The 13,323-nt window shown below is 41.7% G+C and overlaps 1 protein-coding gene across 1 annotated transcript in view; it reads right to left on the reverse strand.

Annotated features, from left to right (window-relative positions):
* LOC143924734 (uncharacterized) overlaps nt 1-13,323 on the reverse strand; it is a 373,086-nt gene that overhangs the window by 311,000 nt on the left and 48,763 nt on the right. The gene's annotated exons all lie outside the window — the stretch shown is intronic.

The raw sequence follows: 13,323 nt of genomic DNA on the forward strand, positions 1-13,323 counted from the left end.
TGGAGAACAGCGACAAATTCAAAAAGTAAAACATACACTATACATACAGTATAATGTAATCTTACAGATTACATTACTGTATGTAATTATTTAACATCCCCTTTGTCCCTAGTGGTCTGTCCAGTGCCCTGCATGCAATTTTATAATATAAAAACGGTCCTTTCTGCCTGGAAACTGGAGATTGTTCATAGCAACCAAAACTGTCTCTTTACATCAAAAGAGGTTTTAGACCAGCTAGAAAACAGCGATAATAAATTAGAATCACTCGCAGAATTGAGGGATAGCGATTTGTGGGGAGATCCGTCATCAAATACTGAAAAGTAATGATAGTGACAATTCTGCAACTGAGCAAATGTCAGTGTTTTTGATTTGATTACATTATTGAATAATTTGTATTACTATTATATGGTATAATTATTTATAGTTATTTATTATATTATAATTTATGATTTCATTTTTCAAACTTTATCATACCCGGGATGTCTACTAGACTCTGGTTTGGACAGATTTAAGTGAGTTATTCCTAAGAATTACAGGACTGCAATATAAAGCCGCGTACACACGTAGCCGTCTGTCCGACGTACTTAGTCTGGCGGACTTTCCGCCAGACTGTCCGTCGGACATTCCGAACGGGCTACTTGCCCACACACGGCACTTTTTCAGCGGACTAATACGGCGTACTAAGTCCGCCGTACTATCTGCCCTACTTTTGAAATGAACGGACTCGCCCACACACGCAGAGGAAAGTCCGCTCATTTCGAGCGCGTCTCCAGGTAGGCGGGGCCCGCGAAGGATACGTCGCTGGCCCCGCCGCCTGGTATGGACTTAAAGGGGAACCCCAACGCCGAAAAAAAATCGTCGTGGGGGTCCCCCCAAAGTCCACAACAGACCCTTGTCCGAGCACGCTACCTGGCCGGCCAGGAAAGGAGGGGCGAGCGAGCGCCCCCCCCCCCTGAGCCATACCAGGCCACGTGCCCTCAACATGGGGGGTGCCTTGGGGAAGGGGGGGCCGCGCAGCCCCCCCACCCCAAAGCACCTTGTCCCCATGTTGATGAGGACAAGGGCCTCTTCCCGACAACCCTGGCCGTTGGTTGTCGGGGTCTGCGGGCGGGGGGCTTATCGGAATCCGGGAGCCCCCTTTAATCACCCTATGTGAATGAGTATGGGGTACAATGTACCCCTACCCATTCACCTGTAAAATAAAGTACAAAAAAAAAAAACACAACACACAAGATAAAATAATTTATTGCACAGCTCCGGGGGTCTTCCGTCTTCGGGGGTCTTCTCGCCGGACTCCTCCGCTATCTTCTTGTAGCTCTTTTACTAGCGGAGGAGCCCGGCATTCTTCTTCGTCGCCGCCGGCCTCTTCTTCTGACTTCGGGGGTCTTGTCCCCCTCTTTGGTTCTTCTGCCGGGCCACTGCGCCTTCTTATAGCTCTTTTACAGGCGGTGGCCCGGTCTTCTGTCGCCGCCGCCGCCTTCCGTTCTTCTTCTTCTTCTTCTCCTGGAGCTGTTGACTCGACGTTCTCTCCGGCCGCAATGCCAGGGACGCGCTGTGCTGCCACGTATATAGGGACAAGGGGCGGTGTCACATGGGTTGGTCACATGGGTTGGTGTCACAAGATAAATTATTTTATCTTGTGTGTTGTGTTTTTTTTTGTACTTTATTTTACAGGTGAATGGGTAGGGGTACATTGTACCCCATACTCATTCACATAGGGTGGGGGGCCGGTATCCGGGGGCCCCCTTATTAAAGGGGGCTCCCGGATTCCGATAAGCCCCCCGCCCGCAGACCCCGACAACCAACGGCCAGGGTTGTCGGGAAGAGGCCCTTGTCCTCATCAACATGCTTTGGGGTGGGGGGATGGTACGGCTCAGGAGGGGGGGGCGCTCGCTCGCCCCTCCTTTCCTGGCTGGCCGGGTAGCGTGCTCGGGCAAGGGTCTGTTGTGGACTTGGGGGGGACCCCCACGCCGAATTTTTTCGGCTTTGGGGTTCCCCTTAAAGTCCATACCAGGTGGCGGGGTCAGCGGCGTCTCTTTCGCGGGCCCCGCCTACCTGGAGACCCGCTCGAAATGAGCGGACTTTTCTCCGGGCGGGAAAAGTCCGCTCGTTTCAAAAGTACGGCGGACTGGCATACACATGGCCGGATTGTCCACCGAAATGCGAGTCCGGCGGGAAGATTGGAGTGTAAAACTACATTCTAAGTCCGCCGTACTTTCGGGTCAAAAAAGTATGCCGGAGGCTACACACGAGGGGATTGTCTGGCAGACTTGAGTTTGCCGGACTTTTCCACCCGCTTGTTTGATCGTGTGTACGCGGCATAAAACGCCAAATTTTCATGCAAAATAATGGTACCGCTTTCGGCACCTAAAATCTAAAATAATCGTACCACCAGGGAGGTTAACACTTTTTTTGGACTTTATTTCAATGTGCTGTCCATTTATACACAGTATTCTCATCTCATCGCTGTTCATTTACTTTTAATGCAATATGGCAATATGGCTAACTGGAGGTGATCTGTATAGAGAATGTATACAGGACACCCCCAGAAACATAATTTCCTGCTTTTGTGATTGGCTCACTGATTTTCCCAGAAGTTTGCACTAAGATTTAAGTCAGGTTTCAGGCATCCTTGCAACAAAATTTTTTGGTGAGATACTCCCAATAGGAACATATCTAAAGTGATGCAGGCCCTGCGACTTTCCTCATTAGTGCTCTGCAGCTGCACAGCTGGTTAATAATTATGAAACCACTCCCATTAGACCCACTCAGCACAGGGGCACAGAGGAACAACCAGCGATTTCTTCAGAATAACAAAAGGTAGGAATCTTCAACAAAGTTTGTAAAAAAAATCCCTGCAATGTACATAGATCACCCAGAGGGCAATGTTTTTTTTCTCAAGTGGAGTTACGCTTTAGTTCATTCCCACTCTTGAAGGTTATGGTTTTGTCTCCTACACTATGCTATGTGGCATTTTTTTCAGTATGCCTTTCCTTCTTTGTACATTGTTAGTCTGCTGATCTGACTGTAAATCTGAACAGAACATAGAACACACCAAAAAGTAAATAATATATGCAGCATGCCAGTGATTGTTGGTCTCAAACAAACCATATTGTTATTGTTATTATTCCTGTATTCAGTGGCAAGTAGAGAGAATATGAAATATTTGCAGAATGCAGTATAGTGAGACCTTGAGCTACAATCTAATAGCGGTTTCAGTTTTAATGTGGATTTGACTCGCAGGCAATACAATAGATGTCTATTCAGAACAATATGCCATCATCCTGCTTTATCGGCACAATGGAAACTGTACGAAGGAAGAGAAACTGCAATTCATCAGCAAACACAACTTGCTGCTAAGGACTGGGGCATTTATCTTATAGTTCAGTGGTGAACATTCTTAGCACACAATGCTCCGACACAATCTCCAGATTGTTGATGCATTGTAGACGGCAAAAATGATGCACTATGTGATTTTGAAAAGTTATTTCTTCATATTTGTGATATATTGTGCGTCAATTTATCATCTAATTATATTTGGGTTCCCCTATATTACATGATAAATGCATGTGAAATTACTGTGTTATGTAGAATACTTTAACAACACAATCTAGATATAACCAGATTTTAAAGCAAATGTGATGAGTACTAAGAGTTATAAAGTACTTAATTGACTGCAGTGCCACAATAGGCATGTTGGAATGGCCATCTTAACCAGTCTTGGGTTATTATTTCTGTGCTGGCATCTTGCCATCTACCATCAGAGGGGGCTATCATTCCAGCCGCTCTATGCCAATATCCTGCATATGTACAGTGCTAGTATTGGCACTGTGATGGAATTTTAAGGTCACAAACTGAGAGTAAATATCTGCCGTATCATGAATGGTAAAGCAGAGCTGGCATCAGTGTAACTGGAGAATTATAGCGCTGACAAGGGGCAGGGAAAACAATTGAATGCTGCTTTGTTGAGCTCCTCTGTCTACAAGTAGAATTCAAGAATTCAAAAATAAAGGTCCACAAAATGATATGTTAGATGTTGTGACATTCTTACCCATAGTGCACCCCCTAAAGAGCCGCAGATAACCTGGGAGCCCCCACCCTGCACAGCCAGGAACACTACATTTTCAGCCTCGCAGAGTCAGAAAACAGTCCTGCAGTTTGTTTTTGTTATTTATTGGAGAGATTAGAACTTAAATGGGGATAGAGAATTATGGGATGCCTATTTGACTTCGGAATAATTGGAGGGACAACTTCTCCTATATACAGTCTATATACACTCCTCACTTCCTCCAGTACACTTGCTTGTAAGAAGTCCTGCTGGCATGTTGTTTGTGAATCTGACAAAAAGCACTCAGTCAGATTTAGAGCAATAGCATGTTATAGGCAGGCCTCTTTTAGTGTGTAGCAAATAATTCAGTGGCCAGCTTAATAACTAGTGTGGCTACTGATCCCAGTACTTTTTTTTTTTTGAGGGGACATAACCTGGATAGGGATTGGAAGAATTATGGGATATTCACTTGACTTCAAACAACTTCAGGTACAACTTCTCCTATGTACACAATCTATATACACTCCTCACTTCCTCCAGCACACTTGCTTGCAGAACTTCCACCCGACCGCCCCGGCTGGCATGACTCATGTCTATTTATGAAGTGGCCTGCCCCCTGCCAGCCCATTTGCTGGAAAATGGCTGTGACCATCATAAATATGCCAACCAGCACCTCCTAGCTTCCGCCCACTACATCTGGAAGCTTCTTAAAGGTTCCAGAAAGCAGGGAGAGGCACCAGAGATGCTTGTTGATGATTGTTGAGTCATCCAGCTTCCCTGAGTCACTCAACTATAGTTGAGCCAGATTCAACCCAGGCCTTGCTCTCAGCCAGATCACTTTTCTTACACTAACAGACCTATTTACATCTAGCACTCTAGCTAGAGGGTGCTACATACCTATTTATTATTGCATAATTTTAGGATGCTAAAAGACCATGGGTGTGCTAATTTCCTTCCTTCCTTTCTCCTCTCTTTCTCCCTATCTACCATCCTTCTTCAGTCCTATTTATCTTCCTCCTTCTTACCCTTCAGTATTCCTTCATCCAACCTTCCTCCCTTGAAACAGTAAAGCTGGCCATATAATCCATTCAGTTTATCAGGAACCAGACAAAATTCACTCTGTGGATGGCCCGGTCGCCACCCTCCTACCCTACATCCTTCAGTTGCCTCAACTGGACAACCATTACATCCAATCAGATGCATGGACACAGTCAGCAGACATAAGCTGAGCAATCTTTACTATTATGTAACTTCATTCCTTATTCACACATGAAGCAGTAAATATATACATATCTGAACCCAGCTAATTAACACAAGGAAATACTTCTGGGAAGAAGCTAAAATCTTCATCCATATTTTTATCTTTAAGCTTTTTCTTTATATTGAACCCTAAATAAGTGCCTTTGTTATACACATAGCATATTGCCTCATTTCAAAAACGTCTTCAGATTCCAGCCGCCTATCAGAGATTCTCAATACACAATATTTGGAGACCCAAGTGAATTGGCTCGCCTTACTCTTAATGTATTATGCTGGCTTACAATACATTGCGAAATATATTTGCATTTTCTTGAGCTCATTGCCAGAGTGGTATTATGTGTTCCTTTATGTGTTCCTTTAAATCGTCTTGAATTTCTTCTTTCTCTGTTTAGTAAATTTTTTAAATGTTCCATTTTCGGCTGACAATATGCAGGCCTTAACAGCCACAATGGCAGCAAATATTAGAGATTTATAAAGGGATTTGCATCCACAGAGCAACACAATTACACATGTAAGTATTTCCTTGATATGGGAACATAACAGTACTCTATAAATTGCCATTTAGTTTTGGAATATTGGTAGTTTTACACAGCTAGCTCAGTTCTCACAAAAGATGTCTCCATAAACTGCCTATACAGAAATACAGTGCATATAAATATATTATTATAACATACTGCAGGGAACCAGTAAAAGATCTAATTGAAATACTGGATGTTGTCTAAACTGTATTTTCAGTGAGTATGTTAAAAACTGTCACTGCATGTTTCCCTAAAATGAAAGTTCACCTTTTTGGAAAAAACAAAAAGGTGAACTACAGTAACACCCTACACCCTCCCCAACCCCACCCGAACCCCGCTGTACCTACCTCCGTGGGTGATAAGGTGTCACTGTCCATGCAGCTGGTATAGAGATCTGGGGATGTGAAATCCCACTTCTCCTACTTTTGGTAGGGCTTCCAGAATGGACCAGAATGATTCCAATTCTGAACCGTTCCGTAGTGTTTCTGCCTTTACATAAAATAGGGACACACTGAGCTGTTTTTAATTAATATACAATGAAGAAGCCAGCTTCTAAAACTGTCATGGGGGGGGGGGGGGCGGGGAATTTACTGTAACAAAAGAACCACCCAACATTTTTCTGGCACTATGGCCCTTTAAAATGGCCCACGCCAGATCCAGAAATCCCTGCCACCCATTTTGGCAACTTTACGACACGTGAAGCAGATTCAGGTAGTTCTTAATAGCACCACTTAATGCTGATATATGCAAATTATAGTGTGTATATATATATATATATATATATATATATATATATATATATATATATATATATATATATATATATATATATCTATATATATATATATATATATATATATATACTAGATTGCCAAAAGTATTTGGATGCTTGCCTTTGCACGCACATGAACTTTAATGGCATCCCAGTCTTAGTCTGTAGGGTTCAATATTGAGTTGGCCCACCCTTTGCAGCTATAACAGCTTCATCTCTTCTGGGAAGACTGTCCACAAGGTTTAGGAGTGTGTCTATGGGAATGTTTGACCATTCTTCCAGAAGCGTGTTTGTGAGGTCAGGCACTGATGTGGACGAGCAGGCCTGGCTTGCAGTCTCCACTCTAATTCATCCAAAAGGTGTTCTATCGAGTTGAGGTCAAGACTCTGTGCAGGCCAGTCAAGTCCCTTCACCCCAAACTCACTCATCCACGTTTTGTGGACCTTGCTTCATTATTTTGGATAATTTCGGAATTTAGGATAAATTTGTATTTGTTACGTTCACTAACAAACAAATTTTTTGGCAATGCACATGTCTAACACTCTGAAAGCATTCTTAAGGCTCTTGCACACGGGGCGGATTCGCCCCGTGGACACCCGCTTGCTCAGCGGGGATCGCTCCGTCGATCCCCGCTGAGCAGGAAGATGACAGGTCCATCTCTGCAGGCTGCGCAGGGACGGACCTGTCAGAGCGCCGCTCTCCCCTATGGGAGATCGGATGACAACGGACCGCTAAGTCCGTCACCACCCGATCCAATCTGATGACGGATGGAAAAGTAGGTTTTTCCTCCGTCACACTTTTTCGGATCGGAGCGGGTTGGATGTCAGTGGACATGTCACCGCTGACATCCGACGCTCCATAGACCTCTATGGAGCATCCGTACAGGTCCACCTGAAAAACTGACAGGCGGACCTGAATTTACAGCTTTTTTTTCACACCTGCCTAAAACTTTTGCACAAAAATATATAATATATATATATATATACACACTGTTTTTAGTTGCGTTAGTTCGGTTATTTTACATTAAGTTATATACTGGATTTTTATAGGCTTGTTATATCATATTTCTGTTTTTTTATTTCACCACTGCAGCCAATCAGCCTGGCTGATTAACAACTTTGAGATATACTGTGGGTATCTATTTCTAAACTAAAATTTATATGAAATTTTACTGTATCACAAGCATTTCCCAGCACATTTAAAAAGCAGCTAACTGGTGTACCAGAAAAATGATGAACTGATTTTTTTTTTAGATAAAAGTGGCATATTTTGTGGAAAGAGGTAAACCTATTTGTCGCACCACAACAAACACACAATGGAAGAGGAAGAAGGTGCATTACAAATAAATATCCAAGCGGAAATGAACTTAATGACATCCAACAAAATCTGTACATTTCAAGTAGGGAATAATGGATATTTCAAAAGTTAGTACAGATTTAAAGTTGAAATCTAGGCTTAACAAATATTGTCTAAATACACATATTTTAAGTAAATCTTGGTGTCCTTTTTGTATGTTCTCCAGATTGTTGCAGTGATCCAGCATGAAATGTCATGTGTGCCTTGCCTTTGGGCAGGAACTTCCTGTAATAAAGACCAGCCACTGCTGCTTTCTCTCCTTGTGCAGGATAATTGGTCTTGTCTCCGCCCCTTCCTGTAGTTTTCTGCGGGCAGTCAGTGGGTGGGGCCTGCTGAGTTCCTCCCACAGCTCTGCTCTCAACACAAGCTATGTACAGCACAGTGCTGATATCACGGCTATTTTAAAGGGTCATATATAGTTTTTGAAATACATTTGCTACACATAACATGGATTTATATCCTTTGTGAATATAGGGGGAATATATCTTAATACCCAGAGTTCAGCTTTCAAAGCTCTTTTCAAAATGTCACTGGGGGGGAAAATAAAGAAAAAAAAACAGAAAAACTAAAACTAATGCAGCCACCACACCTAAGAACTGGTAAATTACAAAACATTAAAATGTGTCCTTTGACTTAGATACGCTTTTATTTAAAGTGGTTTTAAAGGCTGAAGGTGTTTTTGCTTATCGCATTCTCTTCATTAATATTACAAAACTTTAGTATTAATGCTTCATGCACACTGGACGTTTTTATATCTCTCCTAGATGTCTTTCCTTATGGCCGGGGCATTTCGCAGGAAAAAAAGATTGATGCTTATAAAAGTGTGCAACTCATTTTGACGCATCGTGCTGCATCAAGCATTTAGGCGTCAAATGTTTGGGCATTAATTCATTTCACTGGCCAGAATAATCATTTATTCTGACCACTGAAATGAATTAAAGTGATTGTAAATGATCACCTTGTAAAACAAGCCAATCAGTAAAAAAGACCTTTTTTTTCCCCCCTTTATTAGAAGTAATCATATTCTCCCTATTCCCAGCTGCATAAGAGCTGGAGGAGTAGAAACAGTAGCACACTGGGCTATTCAATGAAAGGCTGTGCAGGAGAGCCATGTCAGGACAAGTTTGATCATTAGAGAAGAGCAGGGTTAGTTCCCAGCATAGCTAGAAAACAGACCATGCTGTGCTCTCCTGCCTAGTGTGGTCAGTTTCTAATAGGAAAGCAGAGGGGCTAGCAGGAAGACCAGGGATTTCACATAAAGGCAGCAATACAAAGAGAACGGGATACTTTTTCAATATAGTACAGCAGGCACATTTCAGGAATGTGAATGCTCGGGTAACAAACACATGACATTCAAGCGATCAATTTGCCTTGCATAGGCGTTCGCAGGGGGTGTGCTGGATGTGCCTTAGCATGATCACACTGTGTGTTTCGGCAGGGAGACAAAAAATATCTCCCTCTGTCCAGTTCTGCCATTAATGAAGTGCTACCATACCGTTCACCGTTTTGGCTCCGCCAAAAGTGTATATATATATATATATATATATATATATATATATATATATATATATATATATATATATATATATATATATATATATATATATATGTATATGTATATGTATATATATATATATATATATATATATATATATATATATATGAATGTGTGTTTGAGCTTTCTATTTTGTTAATTGATAAAAATAAACTGTTATAAAAAGTTCACATGCAGCGCTGAAAATATTGAACAGTCTATTAGGTGAAAGGAAGAGATGAGGTCCCTGCACCAGCTTCAGTGTGAGATTAAAGCACACCACACTACAGTGCCAAATCCAGTTTGGATGAAATGCATTAGCCAGGCCCCAGGAGATTAATGAAGATTATCCAAATTAATGAAAACCTGTTTAATGAATTTTTATGAATATTCTTAAATTCTAATATTTGAAAATTCGTAAATTCAAAAATTCGGAAATTTGGAAATTTGAAATTTGAAAATTTGAAAATCTGAAATAATAACTAACTAATAATAACTTAACTATTACTAACTTTTAAATTATAGGTATTGGAGATTCCTTCTAAATTTGGCTGTTAAAGAATGTAACGAATACGAATTTATCTGAAGTTACGAATTAACCGAAATAACAAATGCTGCATCTAAACAAATGGAACATAACAAATTAATAATAATAAATAACAATAATAATAATAATAATAACTTTTTATTATTATTATTATTATTATTATTTATTATTAATTTGTTCCATTCCATTTGTTTAGATGCAGCATTCGTTATTTTGTATAATTCGTAACTTAGGATAAATTCGTATTCATTATGTTCACTAACGAACTAACACATTTTTCGCAGTGCACATGTCTAATGTGAATTTTGTATTCTTTTTTATTTGTGAATCAAACAAATTGTGCTGGCTGCTTTCTCGTTATAGTGTGTCGTTTTTGCACTGTGCCGACTCTGCGTCAGTGTGTGTATGTATGAATATAAATATATATGCATGTGTGTTTGAGCTTTGGAGTGCACACCCTAATATAATAGGCTGCACACACCTATGGTGCCTAGTGTTAACGCATGTCTGTGTGTTTAGAAGCATCAAGCGTTTTTTTTTTCTGACAAATCTCTGCTGCTCCTGAATGCACTGGCCATGAAGTTTTTTTTGCCTCTAGAAAACTCTCTATCCCCTGAACTCCTCTAAAACCCTAGGTTAGCATGAACACATAGGCTAACATGCAGGGGTGTTTAAAGGTAGGAGAAAAAACTCCAGATGCTTCTAAAAGTAGCGAACATCCAATGTGCATTAGGCCATAATTTATTAGTCAAGTCCTCTTAAATATGCTAGTGTAACACTACTTTGCCACCAGATTGACAATCTTGCTTTCCAAAGGTGACGACTTGCTCCTCCATCCAGAGTGGAGATATCCTAAGGAAGAGTGTTACTGGCTGGATCACCAAGTAAAGAGTAAAACAAAATAAAAAAAAAACTAAAGTAGCCACCAAATTTAATGATTGGTAAACTGCTAAATATTACATTTTTGGTTTTGGGTTCAATACGGCTTTAAAGTGGTTGTAAACCCTTTACAACCACTTTTTACTACAGGTAAGTCTATAATAAGGCTTACCTGTAGCTACCCCAGATACCTCCTAAACCTGCATGGTATGGATACTAGCTCATTATGAATTACTTACCTTAGATGGAAGCCCCCGCAGTCCTCATACACCGCTCTGGCAGGGCACATCGCTCTCGGACTTACTTCCGGGTAGTGCCCACGCGTGGGAGCCACCAGTAATGGCTTACTAACTGAAGCAAAGGCACGAACGTGCGCATGTGCTGATGATGTTGGCACATGCAGATACAGGGGATATCTCCTAAACTAGTGGTCCTCAACCCTGTCCTCAGGGCCCACTAACAGGCCAGGTTTTATGTATTACCTTGGGGAGATGCAGACTAGAATACTGCAATCACTGAGCATCAAATGATATCACCTGTGATTGTATTTCAGCTATCTTGCAAACCTGGCCTGTTAGTGAGCCCGGAGGACAGGGTCGAAGGCCACTATTTTAGGAGAGGAGGGGCTTTGATCTAAGGTAAGTAATTTATAATGAGCTAGTATCCATACTAGCTCATGATGCCTTTGTCTTGCAGTTTTTTTTAATTTTATTTATTTTTTGTTAAAGTTTTTACAACCACTTTAAGAAGAAATACTCCACAAAGAGAAGAGAAGACTCTTGAATAATTGTTTTTTTCTCTTTCAGATAAACTTCCGAAATCAAAATTTTATTCTTCAGGAGCAGAAAACGGTTCACGAGATTCAGCATTTTTTTAAAGACAGATGTTTGGTAGATGATAATTAAAACAAATGTTTTGTAAGAACCTCTAAAGAAAGGAATGGCGAATCAGCAAATGAAAAAATATGGTAAGTGTAATAGCACAAACCTTCACAGGCCCAAAAATAAGTGGTGTGATCAGAGGAATATTATTTGCAGTGTTATATTGTCTTTTTTACCAGCAATGGAAGCAATCCGCACAATAGCTGGATAGTGTGAGGGTCAGAAAAAAAAGGAGAAATAACAAGTGCTTTGATAAGATGAAAGTCAGCCCATCTTTATCCGTTACCATTATAAGGGTGTTTCGCTCTCACTGTTTTCCATTCAAGTTGCATTAGGGGCAATAGAATCCTTTTGCTGCAACAAGAGAAGTGAGAGTTTGAGGCTGGGGGAGGGGCAGAGACTGAGCTGGGATCTCTAGCTGGGAGATCACACCACTGGAGTCCTTCAAGGATATACGATTTTAACAATCAGCATCTATCCATAACCAGGGAGGACTGAATATTTAGAGGATACCTACAGTTTTAAAACATGCTAGCTGTTTATAGGCTCCTTCAAACTTGCGGTTTTGTGTGTGTGGGGGGCAATGGGGCCCTTCTATATGGGGCGCAGGGGGCATGGATTCAATTTTTTTTTTTTTTAGAAGTGCGTGTTTAGAGCCTGAGGCTCTAATAGGCTTCAAAAAAGGGTGGGCTTGGGGTGCAGAGCACTGCGCCCCTGAGCCCACACAGTTGTGTGACAATAGCGAATTAATATTCACTATTGTCTTTCTGATTCTCCTCCCAGCCAATAAGGAAGCAGGTCCTGAGACCCGTCACCCAATTGGCAAGAGGAGAAGCGTTCCTGTTGGCCGCCAAGGAGGAGGAGGAGGTGAGGAGACACGGGGGGAAGCCACTGCCTGCTGCCCATAGGAAGCACTGCCTGTGTCCTAGATGGGGTAAGTGCAGGATCGGTGACCAACCGGGGGTGGATTGTTTGCCACCCCCCCAAAAAAATATATCACCAGCCACCACTGGTGGGGGGGTGTTAAAAACAGTTAAGTTGTGCCCATCCATCTGCCTGTCTAAAAACTAGTACACACTGGCTGAATGTTGGGCAGTTTAATAAAAACAGGCCCGTGTGCATGGCAGCCATGTATACTGTCCGAATCTTGATCAGTGCTTTCAGCCAATGGCTGACCAGAGTGTTCTGGCGGAGGGCTGTCCCCCTATCAGAACACAACAACTCAGCAGGGGAGATCGCTGTACCTGTACTAACATTGGATTGCTAGTACAGTGGCTCCAACCTCATTTGTCAGTTTTGATAGTGATAGAGTCTACTAGGCTGTGTACTAGGCTTAACACATCCCATTCAAATGCAAACACCCCGCACCCAGTTGTGGTGCATTGCTCAAGCAAACACAGATTGGCATGACAATTTAGACAAACAGCCAACCAACCCCTCCTCTTGGTCCCTGCTGTACATACTAAGTAAGATAGCACTGTACTACATAGAGTTGCCACCCCATCCCTTTAAACCTAAACACATATGA

Source organism: Lithobates pipiens, unplaced genomic scaffold (assembly GCF_037356315.1).
Source record: "Lithobates pipiens isolate NorthernLeopardFrog02 unplaced genomic scaffold, aLitPip1_a1.2 Scaffold_22, whole genome shotgun sequence".
NCBI classification, from domain to species: domain Eukaryota; kingdom Metazoa; phylum Chordata; class Amphibia; order Anura; family Ranidae; genus Lithobates; species Lithobates pipiens.